The sequence below is a fragment of the Jatropha curcas genome, unplaced genomic scaffold (genome assembly GCF_041381405.1).
Source record: "Jatropha curcas cultivar XTBG-Jc1 unplaced genomic scaffold, XTBG_Jcur_1.0 HiC_scaffold_758_pilon, whole genome shotgun sequence".
NCBI classification, from domain to species: Eukaryota; Viridiplantae; Streptophyta; class Magnoliopsida; order Malpighiales; family Euphorbiaceae; genus Jatropha; species Jatropha curcas.
This window is the reverse complement of record NW_028322536.1, coordinates 3,286-12,948: the sequence shown is the minus strand read 5'-3', so window position 1 is coordinate 12,948 and position 9,663 is coordinate 3,286. Positions and strand designations below refer to the sequence as shown.

Below are 9,663 nucleotides of genomic sequence, written 5' to 3'. Positions count from 1 at the left end.
TTAAGAAGAAATTCTATTTCAGCTAATAAAGGCATCAAATAGGGGGCGAAATCCTCCAAGTCGGATTCAGGGGCAAGTGTTAACATACACAACCCAGAGTGAAACCCAACTATTGTCAACCTCTTTTTACATAAAACCTAGGGTGAAACCCTAACCAATAGCCAACCATTTTTCATCCAAAACCAAGCCATTTGATCATTTCGACTTTAAGTGGACCCTTGGTTCTCAAAGAAAAAAACAAAAATAAAACAAAACATCTTTTCAAGTCCTCTAAGAGGCAAAATCTCTTTTCAAGCCCTCATTAAGAGGCAAAACATTTTTTCAAGTCCTCTAAGAGGCAACATCCTCAAAATTTGCGTTTCAGACAACCACCGACTCCCATAAATCATTTTTATGGTCGGCGGTGGGGGGCAACTGTGAATACTCAAATTTTGAGGCTCAAAAAGCAAATTTTCCCGGACTGTGAATAATAAAATTTTCTACAGTGAATTTGACTTTGCTATAGTAAATTTGACTTTGCTACAGTATGCCAATAGTCCGGCCGGACCGGAGGCCATTTTGGACATTTACTGGAAGTATGCCAATATGGTACTTAAAACGTCCGGAATTTCACGAGGATGGCAGAACCGGTCCCGGAATGATTTTTGGAGGTCGGAAACTCCCAAAAAAGCTCCCGGAGCGAGACATGGTGGCCACCACCAGCTACGGTGGCGCCGGCCGCCGGACACGGCGGCAGCTGCCGCCCAGCCTGGGCGGCACCTGCCGCCCCACCGCCTAGGCGGCAGCAGTCGCCCAGCATGGGCGGCACCTGCCGCCCCACCGACTGGGCGGCGCCTGCCGCCCCACCGACAGGGCGGCAGCTGCCGCCCTCCCAGGCGGCACCTGCCGCCCAGCCAGGCGGCACCTGCCGCCAAGCCTCCTGGGCGGCAGCTGCCGCCCAGCCCGGCGGCACCTGCCGCCCTGGGTCCGATTTTGGCCTATAAATAGGCCATTTTCAGCCTAATTTTGGTACACCTTGTCCGTTTTGACGGACGAATCCTTCTCCCTCTCACGCTCCTTGCGTTTTCTTTACCGCTTTTTGCATTTAATTTAATTTTTTATTGCATTTTTATTGTGATATTTGGACATTAAAATTAAACAAATTAAAATTAATTAATATTTCCTAAGCGAGGAGCTTAATCGGGAGTTAAGAAGCGGTCGTCGATTAAATCAGGTATGTAAACAAAACTCTGCCTATTTAATGTTAGCACTTCATGCATATTTCTCTTTTACTCTTAATAATTCTACAATTGCATAAATGCATCCACGTCATTATTTTTTTGGTAAATAAACTGCTTTAATAAAAACAAACATGATTAAGCTTAACGCCCGATTAATTAATAATTGTGGTAGTTAAGCTTAAATCCGACAATATTGGCTAAAGAGCCTAGTTAATTAATAACTACGGTTCAATCGCCTTATTTCGAATAAATCTGGCTTAAGTCCAATTAATCAATAATTGTGGCTAAAAGCCTTAATCAATCACGTTTCAACAATAAATTGTGATTAAGCTCGAACGCCCGATTAATTGATAATCGTGGCATTAAAGCCTAAATCGCACATTTTGGCAAACTAATTGCCTAAAATAATACCTTTTGGCCAAAGGCCTAAAATCAACCATTTTCGGCTTAAAACCGTAAAATCAACCGTTTTAGCGACAAATCGCTTAAAATCGACATTTTTGGCGAAATGCCTTAAAATGAACCAATTTTCGGCCAAAGGCCTTAAAATCAATCTTTTAAGCGACAAATCGTTTAAATGAACCATTTTGGCACAAATGCCTTAAAACCAACTTCTTTGGCGACGAACGCCTAATCGAATCAATCGATCTTTTGGCAAAATGCCTAAACAAAAATCATGCACCAAGCATACATTAAATCATGCACAAAGCATACACTCAATCATGCACAAAGCATACACAAAATCATGCACAATGCATACACACTTATGCACAAAGCATACACACTTATGCACAAAGCATACACACTTATGCACAAAGCATACACACAAAAATGCACAAAGCATACACAAAATCATGCACAAAGCATACACACAAAATGCACAAAGCATACACAAAATCATGCATAAAGCATACACACTCATGCATAAAGCATACCCATTCAAAGCCCTTCAAAGAAGGCCTATCGAACTACGTTGACTTTGATCTTCCATTCAAACGGAAGTACGTAGGCACGTTCGGGATTTCACCCCGGGTGGCAAGTCAAAATCACTCTAACATTTCATTAATCCATCATTTACCTTGCAAAGCATTCATTCATCGGTTAGTTCATCAACATGACATAGTCTCGGGATCCACCTCGGGTTCGCAGACTATGCCTTAAACATTGGGATAATTAATCTAGTAACTAGGTTAATTAAAAATGGAGTCACTTAGGGTTTTTTCCTAGTTTACCCTTAAATAATTAAACAAGGTGGCGACTCACACACATCACGTGTATTTCTTCTCATTCATCATATGCATCACATGCATATGACATTTGGGGAAGGGGTTCACAGCTGGGGCAACCTATCAACGAATGGCGACGACCATCTTCCATGACATGATTCACAAAGAAGTAGAAGTATATGTGGACGATATGGTTGTCAAATCAAAAACAGCTGAAGAACATACGACAGCGCTTGAGAAGTTCTTCCTTAGACTTCGAAAGTACAATTTAAAGCTCAATCCGGCAAAATGTCTGTTTGGAGCTATATCCGGAGTATTTCTGGGGCACATGGTTAGTCGGAAGGGCATAGAGATTGATCCTTCGAAAGCTAGAGCTATTCTGGAAATGCCAGCACCAAGGACCGAAAAAGAAGTCCGAGGTTTCCTAGGAAGGCTACAGTACATCAGCCGGTTCATCAATCAGTTGGCCGATACTTGTGGTCCGATTTTCAAACTACTTAGGAAAGGAGTAGCAGTCAAATGGAATAAGGATTGTCAGGCGGCTTTCGACCAAGTCAAGCGATACCTGCTATCCCCGCCTGTTTGACAACCACCAAGGCTAGGAAAGCCTTTGCTACTGTATCTGTCTATGACAGAAGAAGCAATGGGTGCCATATTAGCTCAACAAGCAGAAGATACAAGGATAGAAAATGCCGTGTATTACCTCAGCAAGAGGATGCTGGAATATGAGTTGAAATACAACAAGATAGAGAAGTTGTGTCTGGCTCTAGTCTGGGCCTGTACCAAGCTGCAACACTACCTCTCGTCTTACACTACACACGTAATCTCTGAATCGAACCCCTTGAAATTCCTTATGGAAAGGCCGGTTCTTGACTGTAAGATGGCAAAGTGGGTGTCAGTGCTTGCGGCTTATGATCTAAAGTTTGTACAACGTAAGGCAGTAAAAGGCGGGGCCTTGGCTGACCTATTAGCAGAATTACTGGTCGAAGACCAAATGCCGGAGGTAGAGTTCCCCGACGAAGACCTGTTAAACTTGGAAAGTCAGGTCTGGGAGATGTACTTCGATGGAGCTTCGAACTACCATGGAAATGGGATTGGAGTTGTATTCAAAACTTCTTGTGGAGAATACATCCCAATTGCAGTTAAACTAGACTTCGACTGTACCAATAATGAGGCCGAATACGAAGCCTGCATCAAGGGGTTAGAAGCAGCCTTGGAAAAAGAGATAAAAGTCCTCAGGGTTTTCGGAGATTCCAACCTGATAGTCTCCCAGGCTCTAAGGAAGTGGAAAATCAAGGAAGAGCGTTTGGTTCCTTACCTACAACGCTTAGACGAATTGGCTCAACAATTTGAGGAATTATCTTTCCACTACCTGCCGCGAGCCAAAAATCAATTCGCTGATGCCCTGGCCACTTTGGCCTCCATGGTTAATGTGGAAAGAGACCAAGTTATTCGGCCCCTGACAGTTAGGCTTCAGAAACAGCCAGCACACATCATGCATTTGGTAGATGACAAGCCTTGGTTTTGGGATATACAAAATTACCTTCAGAACGAAGCCTACCCGGAGGGATCCACCAAAACTGATCAACGGACATTAAGACAGTTAGCATCTGGATACTTCCTTACTGGGGGAATTCTGTATAAAAGAAGTTGGAACGGCTTGCACCTAAGGTGCGTTGGTGAAGAGGAGGCTCAAACCATTATGGATTCCGTGCATAATGGGGAATCTGGGTCACACATGTATGGGATAGCCTTGGCTCGGAAAATGATGAACCTAGGTTATTACTGGTCAACTATGAACGCGGATTGTGTGAGGCACGCGCGGAAGTGCCATGAGTGCCAAATTTTCGCTAAGCTGCAAAAACGGCCTCCGGTCAATTTAAATCCAATTGCTTCACCGTGGCCTTTTGCAACTTGGGGCATAGATGTAATTGGAAAAATCCACCCGAAGGCTTCCAATGGCCATCAATTCATTCTGGTTGCTGTTGATTATTTTACTAAGTGGATTGAGGCAGCTTCTTATTCCGTTTTGAATGCCAAGAGGGCAGCACAGTTCGTTCGTACCAACATCCTTTGTCGGTATGGAACACCATTCGAGATCATCACGGATAACGGATCTCACTTTCAAAGTGAATTTTCGGACCTACTGAAACAAAAGAAGATTCAGCATCACAAGTCTTCACCCTACCGCCCACAGACGAATGGGGTCGTAGAAGCTGCAAACAAGGCTATAAAGGTCATTTTGCAAAAGACAGTTCAAAAGCATAGAGCTTGGCACGAACAATTGCCAAATGCCTTGTGGGGATACAGGACTTCAATCAGGACACCTACTGGGGCAACCCCGTATTCTTTAGTATATGGCATGGAAGCAGTGTTGCCTATTGAGCTGGAAGTTCGGTCGGCAAGAATTATCCAGGAAAGCCAGATCAGCGAAGCAGATTGGGCCGAGAATTATCATTCGCAACTCTTGGGTATGGATGAAAAGCGATTGCGAGCAATCCACCAAACTCAAGTGTATCAAAGAAGAATGGCGCGGCATTTCAATAAGAAGGTCAAAGACCGGAAGTTGGAAGAGGGTTGTTTGGTTTTGAAAGAAATTAGACAGCCAATCGTAGACCCACGTGGGAAGTTTCGTCCTCATTGGGCTGGACCCTATGTGTTAAAGAAAATTTTGTCAGGCGGAGCCGTTATTTTGACTGATTTGGATGGCTTGGAATTTGCTAATCCATGTAATTTAGATCAGTTAAAAAGATGTTTTGTGTGATTGTAATGTAAGATGAACTACATTAGACCTGATTCTCTTTGGAAAAAAGAAATTATATATCAGAGATATGTAGGCAGCCCTCTTTGGGCGCGGTCTAAACATTTCATAATTTCATTCTTCTTTGCCAAATAAAAAAAAAAAAGAAAAAAAAACCCGCTAAGTCGAAAACCCATAAAAAGGCGGCTTAGGCAAAAGTCGGGGCCCGTTAAGCTGAAAACCCAAAAAGGGCGGCTTAGACAAAAATGGGTAAGCTCGCTAAGTTGAAAACCCGAAAAGGGCAGCTTAGGCAAAAATTAGAGCTTGAAAGAAATAAAATTGGAAAATGCTTGGAAAGCTAAATAATTTTCTCAATTCAAGCTAAAAAGTCGAATCTCATTCCAAATAGCAGTTCAAATCAAGCAGAAAAGAAAGTGTAAAGCATACATCCAAAGATAAATCCAAAGTCCCAAAACGAAAGGCAAAACAAGAAAAAGATCACAAAAGTTCATATGAGTCTAGGTATCCCGTCGCCTCCGCGGAGCGGCATCCTCTAAGTCTTCTACTGAACTCTGCCCAGCCTTGCTTGTCCGAGGGGCCAGCACAATCTCCTCACCTGTCCCAAACTCCTCTTCAACATCAGCCTGAACCCAACCTTCAAGAACACTCAGCAGTGCAGTCCTCCTTGGTCTTTCAATTGGCCAGACAGCGGCAGTGAACCAGGCCCGGTACTCGGGAGAAGTCTGAACACTGGTGGGATCGGGTAAAGGTCTCACCATGCGGTGATCTCTAACCCAAGCTTTAAGGACAGCTCGGGTAACACCAGCAGTAATGGCAGCATCAGTCGAAATATCATCCATAATGGGGACAGTCTGATCTATCCCCATCTGCCTCAAAACGCGCGAAGCGCAGTACCAAGTGCAGTGGGTAAGGCCTAGGAGGTAAACCCGAGAATGGCGGAAGCTGACCTGAATAAAGCGGCTAATATTATACCAAGGGATGAACCACAGTATCTCATTTGGACCTAATTCAACCAGCCACGAAGTCCATGTCTCAATAGAAGGGTGCGAGATCAAGATTTTTCGCATGCGATACTGGGAAGGATTGTAAGGAAGGGAGGTAGGAGCAGCCACCACTTGAAGATGATCCCTCAACCAAACCTGAGTAATAGATCTTTTCTATTACGAAGAAACAAATTAAAAAAGAAGAAGAAGAATGAGGTAGGATAATAGAAAAAATACCTGGAGAATGACGGGGGAAACAGTCCAATCATCGAACCCTAAAGCGGCTCTGTCAAGGCTTCTAATGGTCTCTGTCAGTACGACACCGCCAATACAACCCATATCCTCCATTTGCCAAACCATGGGACAAAGCCGCAAGTCTCCAAAACCTGGGTCCCGGTTGAATAAGAAACCAGCCAATAAGCAGAAAACCAGGGCCCGCATCCTCAGCCTCATCCGGTCAGGATCGTCCAAGCAAGTTTCTGAAAATTCATCAATCAGGGGCAGCAGAATCGCCTTCTGATCATCCACAATCATAGCCTTAGCCTGTGGCCGGCTAAACCGAAACAAGTTCTCAAATGACTTAACATACCCAACTTTCACCTCGTGCCTAACCAAGGGAGCATTGGGATCACACCCTATAATCGCACAAAATTCCTCAAAAAGAGGGCACATTTCCTCCATCATAGCCCCAAACCGAAAAACGTGAGCCTCAGGATCCCAAAATCTAATACAGGCTCGCAAAAAGTCCCAGTCAACTACTACGCCCCTAAGAGTGATAACGGGAGAAATTCCGTACCTCCCCAAATTGATCTTTTCAATTTTGGAGAGACTCCTGGTCCAGCTATGCATGCTATGATTGTAAAAGGGATTCATGTTTCTTATTTATTTATCTATCCTGCTTTTATTAATTAAAAAAAAATAAAAAATAAATATAATAATAAATAAAAAAAAGAGGGGAGAGAGAAAACTGACCAGAATAGCTGTTTAGGCACAGAGTTCGAGAGTTAGAATGGGGAAAAAGGCTGAAAACAGCCTTTTTTATTTAGAAAGTCGCGCCCAAGGGCGGCTGCCCGCGCCCTCTAGGGCGGGTATGCCCACCTGGAGGGCGGGCACGCCCGCCCGGTTAGGGTGGGCATGCCCGCCCAGGTTAGGCGGGCACGCCCGCCTAACCCAGGCAGGGCGGGCACGCCCGCCTAGCCCAGGCGGGCATGCCCGCCCACGCGGGGCGGGCACGCCCGCCCAGCCCAGGCGGGCATGCCCGCCCAGACAGGGCAGGGCACACCCAGCCATCCCAGGCGGGTGTCCAAAAAAAAAAAAAAAAAAAAAAAGAAAAGAGAGGGGAGGTAAAGTTTTTTTTTTTTAAAAAAAAAAAAAATTGGACTTTCTCTTCTGTTCAAATCTAATAAATGTGTATACTTTCAGTATTAATCAAATGCAGGTACAAATAAGTTAAGTACAGAAACACAGGCCAAGATTCGGTACAGGAAAATAAAGAGGAAAGAAAATAAAGGAAAGCAAGGAAGTCCAGCAGCTATCAGCGGCGAGACCTCCTCCTCCTCCGGTCGTCAAAGGCCTGCAGTGTCCAAGCTGAAGTTAGTTCCTCCTGCATCCCAAGGATTAGCTCCATCATCTGACTGATCAAGCCGTCAGGCACCTGGAAGTCACACAAAAAATATATATATATATATAAGTCAATATGCATACAAATCTCTTATAAATCCTTTTTATGAGAGATTTATCAGTCATTACCTCATTAATGCCATCAGGAGGAAGAGCCAGGCGATTCACGCGCTCCAGGGACACCTCTCGAAGAGATGAAGTACCCTCAGGAGTGTAATAGGAAATGCTGTATGGAAGGTGCAAATTGGCCAAGCCCGGATGGACTGGACTGGTAGCCTCTGAAATAGCCTGGGGAATCCTGAAGGCACCAGCCGCATGGCTGGGGCCAGCTCGAGACGGACCCTCCACCGGAGTAGAAGAAGAAGGATAGGACGTAGGCCTCCTTCTTGGAGTCCTGGCCGAGGAGCCTGAAGCCCGAGAGGAACGGGTGCCGAGCGGCTGGAAAGGGGTAGACCTCGGGAGATTGTCAAGCCTAGAGCCGATGGGCCGCATCAGAAACACCTGGCAGAATTCGTCATAATCTCCACCCCGGATCAATTCCATATGTGGGATACCTTCAGTATGGGCATCTGTAAGAACCATCTGTTTGCCCGCTCGCATGTCCTCAGGAGGAGGAAGAGGAACGGAGCGGCAGCCCCTAACCTGGAAGTGCACTCGCTCGCCCAGGTAATAACGTCTCAGAACGGGATGTGATAAGACAAACCGCCGTCGAGACAGAGCCTCTGATCGCCTGAAATGGGGATCAGCCTCAGTCCAACGTTGGAGTCGGGTATTCATCGCCCCTACCTCAGCCTGTGTAAGGGAAGCAAATGTGTCAATAAATCTTTTATTTTTTCGCACGACCAAGGGAAATTAAGAGGGCACTCGCCTGCTCTATGGTACAAGTATCGAAGAAGCTCCACAAATCCCCTAAAGATTTCTGGCGTAGAACAGACTGGTGATTAGCTCGGTACCATCTCCAAGCCAAAGGTACCAACCCTAGCCCAAGATCAGTATGAGTCAGCTCTGGGCGGAGGTAGGGAAAATACTCAAAAGCCCAAGTCTGCAAAAAACAAAGGAATGGATCAGTAATAAAAAAAAAGGGGGGAAAAGAAAGGGAAAAGACAGCACAGAATGAGGATATGCTCTTTACATTACCTCCCAGAAATAATAGGTCCCGCTGAGCTTACAGTGGCCTCGACTCAGATCGCACATATCATCATACATGCGGCTCAGAATAGCACCGGCCCAGTTGTACTCAGTAAGATGGGCCAAGTCCTCCAAACTCTTCAGAATAGAGGGATTAAACTTCTCTTTTCTGTTAGACCAGAAAGATGACGCAAACAACAGCAACAGAGTGAATCTAGCTACCTGAGTAGCCGTTAGCTCTCCCTGTCTATGTCTGGCATAAATGTCAGGGGCCTGGAGAGATAACCAGTGCCTCGAAACACTCAGATCGGGAGTAGAATAGCTAGGCCTAACAATCCGGGGAAGGTCAATCCCTATTAGCTCCGTCATTCGGTCGGGGGTGACCGCAGTCCTCCAATCGTCATATAGCTCGATCGGCCGAGTACCAAAAGGAATCCCAGAAATCAATGAAAAGTCGGTCGGGGTCATCGTCATTTCACCCCAAGAGAAGTGGAAAGTGTTGGTGGTGTCCCACCATCTCTCAGCCAACGCACCCAGTAGGCTCTTATAATTCTGCCTACCTAGCTCGAGGTTTCTTAAGAAGTCCAGGTGAGAAGGGCCAATGATGGCTCCGACTGGGTTATTATGATCAAGTATGTTAAACGGGATCTCAGCAATGGAGGACTCGCCTACGTCCAGCCTAATGTATGCACCTTAAAAGGTAAAATAGTTTAAGGTTATCCTTT

The 9,663-nt window shown here is 45.3% G+C and overlaps 1 long non-coding RNA gene across 1 annotated transcript; it reads right to left on the bottom strand.

Annotated features, from left to right (window-relative positions):
- Positions 1-7,572: 7,572 nt before the first annotated feature.
- On the bottom strand, positions 7,573-8,098 carry LOC149491719 (uncharacterized). Its single transcript, XR_016319300.1, has 2 exons — positions 7,940-8,098; positions 7,573-7,844 (listed from the first exon to the last, which is right to left on the bottom strand). It is a non-coding gene; the product is annotated as an uncharacterized LOC149491719 (long non-coding RNA).
- Between the last annotated feature and the right edge of the window lie 1,565 nt (positions 8,099-9,663).